This window comes from Hyperolius riggenbachi, chromosome 12 (genome assembly GCF_040937935.1).
Source record: "Hyperolius riggenbachi isolate aHypRig1 chromosome 12, aHypRig1.pri, whole genome shotgun sequence".
In the NCBI taxonomy this organism is placed as follows: domain Eukaryota; kingdom Metazoa; phylum Chordata; class Amphibia; order Anura; family Hyperoliidae; genus Hyperolius; species Hyperolius riggenbachi.
The window spans coordinates 59,053,429-59,066,492 of record NC_090657.1 but is presented as its reverse complement, the minus strand read 5'-3'; the positions used below and the strand labels follow the sequence as shown (position 1 = coordinate 59,066,492).

The window sequence follows — 13,064 nt, the reverse complement described above, 5'->3', positions numbered from 1 at the left end:
TAGTACAATGTGTTTTGGGGTGTATTTTTACACATACCCATGCTGGGTGGGAGAAATAACTCTGTAAATGGACAATTGTGTGTAAAAAAATCAAAAGATTGTCATTTATAGAGGTATTTCTCCCACCCAGCATGGGTATGTGTAAAAATACACCCCAAAACACATTGTACTACTTCTCCCGAGTATGGCAATACCACATGTGTGGCACTTTTTTGCACCCTAACTGCGCTAAAGGGCCCAAAGTCCAATGAGTACCTTTAGGATTTCACAGGTCATTTTGCGGAATTTGATTTCCAGACTACTCCTCACGGTTTAGGGCCCCTAAAATGCCAGTTCAGTATAGGAACCCCACAAATGACCCCATTTTAGAAAGAAGACACCCCAAGGTATTCCGTTAGGAGTATGGTGAGTTCATAGAAGATTTTATTTTTTGTCAAAAGTTAGTGGAAAATGACACTTTGTGAAAAAAACAATAAAAATCAATTTTCCGCTAACTTTTGACAAAAAATAAAATCTTCTATGAACTCACCATACTCCTAACGGAATACCTTTGGGTGTCTTCTTTCTAGAATGGGGTCATTTGTGGGGTTACTATACTGCCCTGGCATTTTAGGGGCCCTAAACCGTGAGGAGTAGTCTTGAAACCAAATGTCGCAAAATGACCTGTGAAATCCTAAAGGTACTCATTGGACTTTGGGCCCCTTAGCGTACTTAGGGTGTAAAAAAGTGCCACACATGTGGTACCGCCGTACTCAGGAGAAGTAGTATAATGTGTTTTGGGGTGTATTTTTACACATACCCATGCTAAGTGGGAGAAATATCTCTGTAAATGACAATTGTTTGATTTGTTTTACACACAATTGACCATTTACATAGAAATTTCTCCCACCCAGCATGGGTATGTGTAAAAATACACCCCAAAACACATTATACTACTTTTCCTGAGTACGGCGGTACCACATGTGTGACACTTTTTTGCAGCCTAGGTGCGCTAAGGGGCCCAACGTCCTATTCACGGGTCATTTTGAGGCATTTGTTTTTTAGACTACTCCTCGCGGTTTAGGGCCCCTAAAATGCCAGGGCAGTATAGGAACCCCACAAGTGACCCCATTTTAGAAAGAAGACACCCCAAGGTATTCCGTTAGGTGTATGGCGAGTTCATAGAAGATTTTATTTTTTGTCACAAGTTAGTGAAAAATGACACTTTGTGAAAAAAACCCAATAAAAATCAATTTCCGCTAACTTTTGACAAAAAATAAAATCTTCTATGAACTCGTCATACACCTAACAGAATACCTTGGGGTGTCTTTTTTTCTAAAATGGTGTCACTTGTGGGGTTCCTATACCGCCCTGGCATTTTACGGGCCCAAAACCGTGAGTAGTCTGGAAACCAAATGTCTCAAAATGACTGTTCAGGGGTATAAGCATCTGCAAATTTTGATGACAGGTGGTCTATGAGGGGGCGAATTTTGTGGAACCGGTCATAAGCAGGGTGGCCTTTTAGATGACAGGTTGTATTGGGCCTGATCTGGATAGGAGTGCTAGGGGGGTGACAGGAGGGGATTGATGGGTGTCTCAGGGGGTGGTTAGAGGGGAAAATAGATGCAATCAATGCACTGGGGAGGTGATCGGAAGGGGGTCTGAGGGGGATCTGAGGGTTTGGCCGAGTGATCAGGAGCCCACACGGGGCAAATTAGGGCCTGATCTGATGGGTAGGTGTGCTAGGGGGTGACAGGAGGTGATTGATGGGTGTCTCAAGGTGTGATTAGAGGGGGGAATAGATGCAAGCAATGCACTGGCGAGGTGATCAGGGCTGGGGTCTGAGGGCATTCTGAGGGTGTGGGCGGGTGATTGAGTGCCCTAGGGGCAGATAGGGGTCTAATCTGATAGGTAGCAGTGACAGGGGGTGATTGATGGGTAATTAGTGGGTGTTTAGGGTAGAGAACAGATGTGAACACTGCACTTGGGAGGTGATCGGACGTCGGATCTGCGGGCGATCTATTGGTGTGGGTGGGTGATCAGATTGCCCGCAAGGGGCAGGTTAGGGGCTGATTGATGGGTGGCAGTGACAGCGGGTGATTGATGGGTGGCAGTGACAGGGGGTGATTGATGGGTGATTAATAGGTGATTGACAGGTGATCAGTGGGTTATTACAGGGAAGGACAGATGTAAATAATGCCCTGGCGAATTGATAAGGGGGGGTCTGAGGGCAATCTGAGCGTGTAGGCGGGTGATTGGGTGCCCGCAAGGGGCAGATTAGGGTCTGATCTGATGGGTAACAGTGACAGGTGGTGATAGGGGGTGATTGATGGGTAATTAGTGGGTGTTTAGAGGAGAGAATAGATGGAAACACTGCGCTTGGGTGGTGATCTGATGTCGGATCTGCGGGCGATCTATTGGTGTGGGTGGGTGATCAGTTTGCCCGCAAGGGCGGGTTAGGGGCTGATTGTTGGGTGGCAGTGACAGGGGGTGATTGATGGGTGATAGGTGATTGGCAGGTGATTGACAGGTGATCAGTGGGTTATTACAGGGAAGGACAGATGTAATTAATGCACTGGTGAATTGATAAGGGGGGGTCTGAGGGCAATCTGAGCGTGTGGGCGGGTGATTGGGTGCCCGCAAGGGGCAGCTTAGGGTCTGATCTGATAGGTAACAGTGACAGGTGGTGATAGGGGGTGATTGATGGGTGATTGATGGGTAATTAGTGGGTGTTTAGAGAAGATAACAGATGTAAACAATACATTTGGGAGGTAATCTGACGGCGGGTTTGCGGGCGATCTAATGGTGTGGGTGGGTGATCAGATTGCCCGCAAGGGGCAGGTTAGGGGCTGATTGATGGGTGGCAGTGACAGGGGGTGATTGATGGGTGATAGGTGATTGGCAGGTGATTGACAGGTGATCAGTGGGTTATTACAGGGAAGAACAGATGTAATTAATGCACTGGCGAATTGATAAGGGGGGGTCAGAGGGCAATCTGAGCGTGTTGGCGGGTGATTGGGTGCCCACAAGGGGCAGATTAGGGTCTGATCTGATAGGTAAAAGTGACAGGTGGTGATAGGGGGTGATTGATGGGTGATTGATGGGTAATTAGTGGGTGTTTAGAGGAGAGAATAGATGTAAACAATGGATTTGGGAGGTGATCTGATGTCGGATCTGCGGGCGATCTATTGGTGTGGGTGGGTGATCAGATTGCCCGCAAGGGGCAGGTTAGGGGCTGATTGTTGGGTGGCAGTGACAGGGGGTGATTGATGGGTGATTGACGGGTGATTGACAGGTTATCAGGGAAGATAGATGCATACAGTACACAGGGGGGGGGGGGTCTGGGGGGGGGTCTGGGGAGAATCTGAGGGGTGGGGGGGTGATCAGGAGGGGGCAGGGGGCAGGGGGGGGGGGATAAAAAAAAAATAGCGTTGACAGATAGTGACAGGGAGTGATTGATGGGTTATTAGGGGGGTGATTGGGTGCAAACAGGGGTCTGGGGGGTGGGCAGGGGGGGTCTGAGGGGTGCTGTGGGCGATCAGTGGGCGGGGGGGGCAGATCAGTGTGTTTGGGTGCAGACTAGGGTGGCTGCAGCCTGCCCTGGTGGTCCCTCGGACACTGGGATCACCAGGGCAGGAGGCAGCCTGTATAATACACTTTGTATACATTACAAAGTGTATTATACACTTTGTAGCGGCGATCGCGGGGTTAACATCCCGCCGGCGCTTCCGTATGGCCGGCGGGATGTTACGGCGGGTGGGCGGAGCCAGTTGCCGGGGGAAGCGCGCGTCATCAATGACGCGATCGCTCCCCCGGCATGCCTAAAGGACGCGCCGCCTGAAGGCGTATTGCGGTCCTTTAGGCGTCCACTTTGCCGCCGCCCATGGGCTGTGGGCGGTCGGCAAGTGGTTAAGACATACCCCATCACACTTCTAACCACGCTCACACGACCATGCCCCGAAACATTCATACAATTAAGAATTTATGATCAAAAAGATACATTTTCTTCATTCAAATCAAGCTCTACATCTGAATAAAGTTTAGATTTGCAAGAGAAAAGAAAACCGGGTAAGTATAGGAGGCGGGACTCGGGATATGGGGTTGGATCCTGGGATTGTTCCACCCAATGCGAGACTGTTGTTAGCTAGGTTGTATAGGTCAGGCCCCATTTAGTCTAATATTCAGGTGCAGCAGTGGTGGACACGGACAGGTAAAGGATGCGGTGTAACAAGGCCGGTTGGAAACTTAAAGAGACACTGAAGTGAAAAAAAATATATGATATAATGAATTGGTTGTGTACTATGAATAATTACTAGAAGATTAGCAGCAAAGAAAATATTCTCATATTTTTATTTTCAGGTATATAGTGTTTTTTTCTAACATTGCATCATTCCCTAATATGTGCAGATTACACAACACTCAGCATTCTAAATAATTCTTTCAGAGCAGTCTTTGAACTAATGACCTCTCCTCTGGCAGAGAAAAAGAAAACTGTTCACTAACAGTTGAGATAATAAAAGTCAGAAAACAGCCCTCTCCACGACTTTTAAAGTCGTAGAGCTTAATGGCTTTTTTGTATAGAGATAACAACTGGAGTTTCTTAACTCTTCCTGTACTGGAAACAATTACACTGATGTATCTGATCTTAATGTTTTATTTTTTAGCTGTACTACACATACAAATCATAATATCATAATTTTTTTTCGCTTCAGTGTCTCTTTAACCACTTGAGGACGTAGCCTTTACCCCCCCCCCCCCCCCCCTTAAGGACCAGCGCTGCTTTTTCAGATCTGTGCTGGGTGGGCTCTACAGCCCCCAGTACAGATCAAATGACAGGCAGAGCGACCAGACCGCCCCCCTTTTTTCCCCACTAGGGGGATGATGTGCTGGGGGGGTCTGATCGCTCCTGCATGCTGTGGGTGGCGGGGGGGGGGGGGGGCACCTCAAAGCCCCCTCCACCGCAGAATTCCCCCTCTCCCTCTCCTCCCTCCCTTCCCCGAGAGATCGGAGGCTGCACAGGAACGGATCTGTCCTGTGCAGCCTCTAACAGGCTCCCCGCTGTCATGTGACAGCGATCCCCGGCCGCTGATTGGCCGGGGATCGCTGATCTACTACAACGCTGCTACTATAGCAGCGTTGTAAAAATGTAAACAAAGCGGATTATTTCCGCTTGTGTTTACATTTAGCTTGCGAGCCGCGATCGGCGGCCCGCAGGCTAATCACGGAGCCCCCCGCCGTGAAATGACAGGAAACAGCCGCTCGCGCGAGCGGCTGTTTCCTGATTAATTAGCCTGCAGCCGGCGACGCAGAACTGCGTCGCTGGTCCTGCAGCTGCCACTTTGCCGACGCGCGGTATGAGTGCACGGTCGGCAAGTGGTTAAAGGACAACTGTAGTGAGAGTTATATGGGTCTGCCATATCTATTTCCTTTTAAGCAATACCAGTTGCCTGGCAGCCCTGCTGATCCTCTGCCGCTAATACATTTAGCCAAAGACCCTGAACAAGCATGCAGCAAATCAGGTGTTCCTGACATTAGTGTCAGATCTGATAAGATTAGCTGCATGCTTGTTTCAGGTGTTATTCATACACTACTGCAGCCAAATAGATCAGCAGGGTTGGCAGGTAACTAGTACTGTTTAACGGGAAATAAATATGGCAACCTCCATATCCCTCTCACTTCAGTTGTCCTTTAAGATTTTAAATAAGTAGATGTACAGAGGCGCCAAAAGGATAACTTGTCAAGATATCCACCCTTGGTGGTTGGAAGGGTGACAAACCCTCCTTTCCTTCTTCAGAGAGCGACATCTTAATCCTGAGTGGGGACAGGTCTAATCTCCCCACCTGCCTATATAGTGGTTGCCTAAACGGTAACCCATGTTTGTAAGTATAATACTTACTCCACACTAATTCTCCCTGATCCAATACATACTACACTATATTGGGTTCTCGGTTTCTCTGTTTTATCTTCCTTACAAGATTTTAAATGTCAGACAGAAGCAAAGCCAGTTACAAAAATGTTACCTTGCTTTCTCTATCTCTGCCCTGGGAAGATGCCTTACTGCTTCCCCCAGAAAAAAGAAATCTTTGCGTCAGTGCAATGACAGCTGATGAGGATTCCAAAGCAGTTTAAACACAGCAGCTAAACAAGAGCAACAAACCTCCCAGCATAAACTACCAAGTTCAGCGCCACATCCAATCATTATGTAATAACGAATAAGAGAAGAGACATGCAAGCGCTGCACTTACAGGATAGTGCTGGCTCTGGGTCTGATATAATCCACGGACAGCAAGGCTCTTCTGCATAGATGCTTTCTGTTGTCTTCCTCTGTTTTTATCTCCTACTCCAGGCTGCCTGGTGGTCGTATAGTTCCCCGATAAGCCGTGGCTGGTCTGTATGCCGGCAGCGGAGTTGCCCCTCTCCCGTAGCACAGACGATGAGGCTTCCTGCGTTCGCTGTCTCTCTCTCGCCTATCTGCCAGTGGAACACAATAGACATGAAACTGTCAAGTAATAGCGAGTGAGGCCCTTGGGGAGGCTGCGGGAGGTCAGGCTGGATAACAAGTGCTATACAGAATAATCAACCTTCAAGCCTTCTGTCTCCTGTTGGCATTTCAGACTCCGCACGGCATTGTACGATGGCAAAAACAGAACTGAAGACATGCAGGAACACAATTCCCCATTATGTAAGATGGGGCAGGGGTGGACTTGGACACTGTCCACAAAGTGAGTGCTGAAAGCTCTGTAAGGCCTTGATCACAGTGAGTGCTGAAAGCTCTGTAAGGCCTTGATCACATCTAAAATCGCAATCACTGACGCCAGCGCTTTGTGCGCGATTATTGTTAGCGCCTCACGGTGCTTTCTGCACGTTGTGATTTTTTGTAAATCGCTTTTCTAAGCACTTTTGCAGAGCAATTTGTTTTTGCGTCAGGAAGTGAACTCTTTGACCCAGAAAAGAATAAATACAATGTATTTATTCTTAAAAGCACTGGGGAAATCGCAAAAGTGAACCTCCAGACTAAAAATCTACTCAGCAGCACTGAAAAGGCCTGGTGTTTCTTTAACAGTATCAGAACTTTGTTTTTCTTACCCAAGCCTCATTTTTGACTGCACAGAACCTAAGCTCCGCCCCACCATAGAAAACTGCCCGGGCATTTTTTCCCCTGATACTGTGCTAAGCATGATGTTGTTGTTCTCGTCGCCTAGCAACTAGGAGGGGTGATCAGGACACAGGAAAGTTGGAACGGTGTCTCCTGCTCCCCGTCACCTCATTTCAACCAAAAAGATGGCTGCCCCCAAGGAATCACAAACATGTGCCTGTTCTTTTAAAACAGGGTGGGTGAGAGATGATATTACCTATCTATTTTAATTAATATAACTAATGTAACTTAATGACAGTATGTTTGTTTAGGCTGAAGTTCTCCCTTAAAAAAAGCCAAAAGCGTCCTTAGTGTGAACACGCCCTTACAGGGTCACTTCTCTTTCCTGAATTTTGGTACACTTTTTGCAATTCCAATTTTGGTAGCAATCACGATTTAAAAAAAAACATGTCATGTGCCTGAAAGTCTAAAATTTAAGGGCTGGTGCACACCGAGCGGCTTTTTGGGCGTTTTCAGATCCGCTTGCGGCTGCGGATCTGCTTGGTCAATGTATCTCAATGGGGTGGTGCACACCAGAGCGGCAGGCGTTTTGCAGAAACGAAAAATGCCTGGGTGAGGCATTTTTTGGATTTCGGATGCGTTTCTGCCTCAATGTTAAGTATAGGAAAAACGCAAACCGCTCTGAAAAATGGCACTTCAGAGCGGTTTTGCAGGCGTTTTTGTTACAGAAGCTGTTCAGTAACAGCTTTACTGTAACAATATATGAAATCTACTATACTGAAAACCGCAGCAGCAATCCGCAAAACGTTAGCAAAACGCCTCATAAAAATAAAAAAAAGCGTTTAAAAATCTGCTAGCATTTTGCGGATCTGCTAGCGGGTTTTGGTGTGCACCAGCCCTAAAAGGACACCTGGGGTGAACATAAATGAAGGAAATAAACAATTTTATCTATCCTCCTCCTCCTAAAATGACTTTTTAAGATATTCCACTGTTATATTTTGTATTTAAATCTACTTTTTAAGTTTTTACTGTTTTTGCTCAATGACACATTCATTGAAGTATGCCAGAGCTAAAATCTATGAACTGTTGACCCTTTTTGTCTTTCCTGCTCTCAAAAGCCATTTTCTGGTAGGAAAGTGTTTTATAGTTAAAATTTCTTATTAGTGAGAGTAACACTGTAGTCTGACCCAGTCCTGACTCAGACAGGAACTGCCACTTACATACCTGATGTTTAACTCCTACAGGCAGAGAAAGAAAAAAAGGAACACCGCATAGGTATTTGTGTGCTTGGTACTGTACATACACATGTCTATCCCATCATGTCACCTTGGGTATCCTTTAAAGAGAATCTGTAATTAAAAAAAAATGCCCCTGGGAGGTACTTACCTCAGGGGGGGGGGGGGGGGGGAAGCCTCTGGATCCTAGTGAAGCTTCCCCCGTCCTGTGTAGCCCCGATTCAGCTCTGGCTCCCCTCCGAAAACTAACTGACAAGCTAGTCGGCAGATACACGGAGAGCAGTAGCGCCTGCAGCGCACGGCGATATTTACCTTTGCAATCCAGCACAGAAGCAGTACTATCTTCCCCCTCGGGCTCCGTCATAAATAGATCAGCCCGATCGGGTCCACCCTACTGTGCAGAGGTGAGGTGACTGCGCCTTCGCAGTAGGGGGATCCCGATCAGGCTCGTCTACTTCTGCCGGAGCCCCAGGGGGAAGATAGTACTGCATCTGCACTGGATCCTTAAGGTAAATATTGCCATCTGCTGCTGTTCAGGGGGTACCATCGCTGGAGCTGTGCTGCACAGGAGGCAGGGCAACCCTCATTAGGATACAGAGGTAACTTACCCACCCTGTTTTTTTTTTATTACAGATTATCTTTAAACCATACCACAACTGAAAGGGGTTTTGGATCATAAAAAAAAACCAAAACTGACACTTACCTGGGGCTTCTATCGGTCCCTGCAGCTGTCATGTAAAGCGCCGTCCTCCTACGATCCTCCGTTCCCCGCCGCCGATCCCGGTGCAATTGATCCAGACGAACAACTGCAGCTGCGCGCCCACATGTGTGCTCGCTCCCGCTGTGTCATCGGAAGCTTACTGCGCAGGCGCAGTACGAAAAAACCTCATACTGCGCCTGTGCATTGAGCTCCCGAGACGCGATCGAATATTATTAGTCTAGTTTGGCAGTGCGATGCGAGGGGGTGGAGCATCGCACCACAACAATCTGGCAAGGTGTAAGACCGGCCTTAAATAACATCCGAGACAAATAAAATCATGATGCATCACCTTATTTTGTTAGTAAGGGCCTCCTTCTGCATCCTCTGTTTCCTTCTGTTCGCTGCTCTTCTGTCACTACATTGTCTGTTATCAGGTCCCGACTACTGCTAGTCAGGACCTTTGACCTGGAATTATACGCCCCCGTGCATACGCAGTAGTGTTGTTTTAGACGCGCAGATGGCTCGCTCACAGCACTGAGGAGCAGTGCATGTAAAGCCACGCCCCCACGAACATTGATGCCGGCCTTTGTACAGGCAGCATATGTTTACACCGGAGCGGATTTTTATACAGCTGGATTTAATACAAATGTAAGAAACATGGGAAACTTTTATTGTAATGTGTCGAGCATTACACTATGCACTATTTCTAAATCTTAATTTAGTTAGGGAACCTGAGATGGGATGGATAGAAAAAAAATAATACATACCTGGGGCTTCCTCCGGCCCCCTTCAGGCTGATCGTTCCCTCGCCATCCTCCCAGGCCGCCTGGATCGTCCACAATTCGGCCCTGAAAGTCCTCCGGGTCTAGGGCATACTGTGCCCACGCCAGCCCCCACTGTACTTTGCACAGACGCAGAATGCTCCCATAGCCAGGAGCGCGTGCGACCGGACAGCGCCTGAGCTGACTGGAGGATTTTAAGGGCTGATTTGCGGAGGATCCAGGTGGCGCAGCAGGATGACAAGGGAGCGATCGGCCTGGAGGTGGCTGGAGGAAGCCCCAGGTATGTATCATTTTTTTCTATCCAACCCATCTCAGGTTCCCTTTAACATTGTGGTGCTGTTTGGTGTGGCCAACCGAACCCCGATAATAAAATTATATATAACTTTTCTACAAGATTATGCAGTACAAATAGTGAGTTTAGTTATGCACTATTTTACCATCTACAGCAGCCTTTCTCAACCTTTCTACTCTGGAGGAACCCTGCAAATAGCTTTTGGATCTCAAGGAACCCCTGCAAACTATTTTTTGATCTCGAGGAACCCCCACATTTATTTTGCAGGAGGCATGGTCTTTAAAAGTATGTGTGGCTGTTTATTTCACTACCCCTATTACACTGCCACTCATTACACTGCCTCCTAAGCCCCTAATTTAGTGCTTCTTGTTACAGTACAACCGATTATAGTGTGCTCCATTATACATCTCCACGATGGGGGAAAATGCCAAGGAACCCCTGCAGAGTACTCAAGGAACCCTGGGGTTCCAGGGAACCCTGGTTGAGAAAGCCTGATCTACAGTGTGTGTGTGTGTGTGTATACGCAGGCCGGTTCTAGTCTCTTTGCTGCCTGAGGCAGACTTGTGAGGATGCAAACCCCCCCCCCCCCCCCCCCCGCCGATTTGGAATGATAGCACAGCACCCAACAATTCACTCTGCTTCATTTAATGTTCTCACATGACATGCTGCAGCTCAACACAATAGCACACTGGCTGGCTGTGAGTCTTTGCCAAACTGCTCACCCTCAGCCACTCCATTCCTCCTCAGTCAGGACAACAGTGTGATCGCCTCTCTTCTGCTGTGCAAGTCAAATGAAACACTGCTGCTCTCCTGCCTCCCCCCTCCTCACTCACTGTCAGACTCCTCACACAGCACAACAAACTGCTTTCCCCCCATGATAATTTATTATTATTTATTATGTTATTTACCTCACTCTCCTCTCACTTCTCCTCCTACTCTGACTGCATGCTGTTAGTGTAACCACACAGTACAAACAGGGCCGGACTGAGGCAGAGGCAAGAAGAGAGGGCGCAGTGTAGGAGGGGCACACAACTCACTCAGCTATCATTCCCCTATTGTGTTTGAAGCAGAGATAATTAGGAAAAGGGATACATGGCAGTAACTGCAAGCCAGATAACTAGAGATTAGGGCATTGGGGGGAGGGGTGGGGGCTGGGGTGCCCAGTCTAGTAGTAATCAGTGTGTGACAGCTGAGGTGGGAGGGATGGGGGGGGCGCACTTTGGTGTCTCACCCTTGGGTGCTGGAGGACCTTGTCCTGACTCCAAGTACAAACATGCTGCCCTTGTAATCTCTGCACCTGGTGCACGTGTCACCTTGCTTCATGAGAGAACCAGCCCTGTAAATATAAGTATGTACACACAGACCAGGAGAACATGCGTAGAGGTTACAATAATAGTGCATAACTCACTGTTTGACCTGCATTGTACACTTGTGGAAAACTAATGCAAACATCCTAGCTGAGTGGCTGAAAACAAGAAGTAAACCTGCATGAGATAAGCATAAGCTCACCAGTGTGTGCAGAGTCCAGGCTCAGGTAAGTGCCCCGCTGTGTGAGGAAGAGGCGGGGCGGGAGTCCTGGTAACCACAGTTCAAGTCTGCCGCCTCACAAGTGCAGAAAGGAGAGCGTGCTACACACGTGGTTGAGGAGAGAGGGTGGGCGGAGCATTCAGACAGGCTGCAGAGACAAGAGACAGCCAGAGAGCACTCTTGACCAATCAGCGCTGGAGGGAAGGAGTGGGCAGGGCACTCAGCCAAGCTGCAAGTCTCGATCATGTAGCCCCATCCATTGCTCTGTGTCTAGTGGTTCCACCTATTTCCCTGCAAAACTGAAGTGCGAAGACTATGGAGGCTGTCATGTTTATTTCCTTTAAAACAATACCAGTTGCCTGGCAGCCCTGCTGGTCTGTTTGGCTGCAGGAGTGTCTGAATAACACCAGAAACAAGAATGCAGCTAATCTGTCATATCTGACAATAATGTCAGAAACACCTGATCTGCTGCATGTTTGTTCAGGGTCTATGGCTGAAAGTATTAGAGGCAGAGGGTCAGCAGGGCTGCCAGGCAACTGGTATTACTTAAAAGGAAATAAACATGGCAGCCCCCATATACCTCTCTCTTCAGTTGTCCTTTAAAGTGGACCTGAACTCTTGCACAGGACAGAGGAAAAACATAGAGAAATGCACCCTGTATGTATGTAAAAAGTTTAGCTTGTCTAATACCCCCTCATCTGTGTCAAGTTGTAATTTAATCCCTCAGCTGTGTCAGCTGACTGCTACGGCTACGAGGTAATTGGTAAACACAGGATGTTAACAATATGTCTGTTTCCATCAAAACAGGAAGTAGACACACTGCAGATTTATTGCAGGATTAGTATCAGCTGTAACAGAAATGTTTTTATTTAAAGGTTATTATGCTGTTGCTTATCTTTTAGAGCAGAGATGATGTTCTGAGTTCAGATCAGCTTTAATTGGTCGTCGACCTTACCAGCCTGACAAGATTCCATTGGCTGGTAGCAGCAGAGCACATCCCACGTCGACCTCCTTAGCGTCACTGTTAAGCCACAATCTACTCCGGTATTCGGCTCAGTGGCATCAGCTGGGGTCCTTCTGCACATGCGCGGACCTTCTGCACAAACGCAGAAGACCCCTGGCTGACTGATGTCATTCAGTCAGACTGAGCCGAGTACCGGGGGTTGATTGCGGCTGAACGGAGGATTGCGGGAGGCATGTCCATGCTTCTGGGGCTGGAGGAAGCCCCGGGTAAGTAAAAGAATGCCCACTTGACTCATCTATGAGTCTCTTTAGCTACCTAACGACCGCGTCACGCCAATGGGCGTGAACACGGCGGCAGCCCCAGGACCGCCTAACGGCGATTGGCGTCAAGTCCTGGACCTGGAGTTTAGCAGGGAACGCGCGCGCATGTGCAATGGTTCCCTGACGATTCATGGTGATCAGCCTGCTAGCTGCGATTGCAGCTAGCAGG

The 13,064-nt window shown here is 48.0% G+C and overlaps 1 protein-coding gene across 1 annotated transcript in view; it reads right to left on the bottom strand.

Moving 5' to 3' along the window:
* ANKFN1 (ankyrin repeat and fibronectin type III domain containing 1) overlaps window positions 1–11,683 on the bottom strand; it is a 964,382-nt gene extending 952,699 nt beyond the window's left edge. Inside the window, exons 1-2 of the mRNA XM_068263418.1 lie at window positions 11,594–11,683; window positions 6,225–6,450 (exon numbers count right to left, since the gene is read on the bottom strand). The gene's annotated coding sequence lies outside the window, so the exon portion shown is untranslated. The remainder of the gene's footprint in view (window positions 1–6,224; window positions 6,451–11,593) is intronic.
* Between the last annotated feature and the right edge of the window lie 1,381 nt (window positions 11,684–13,064).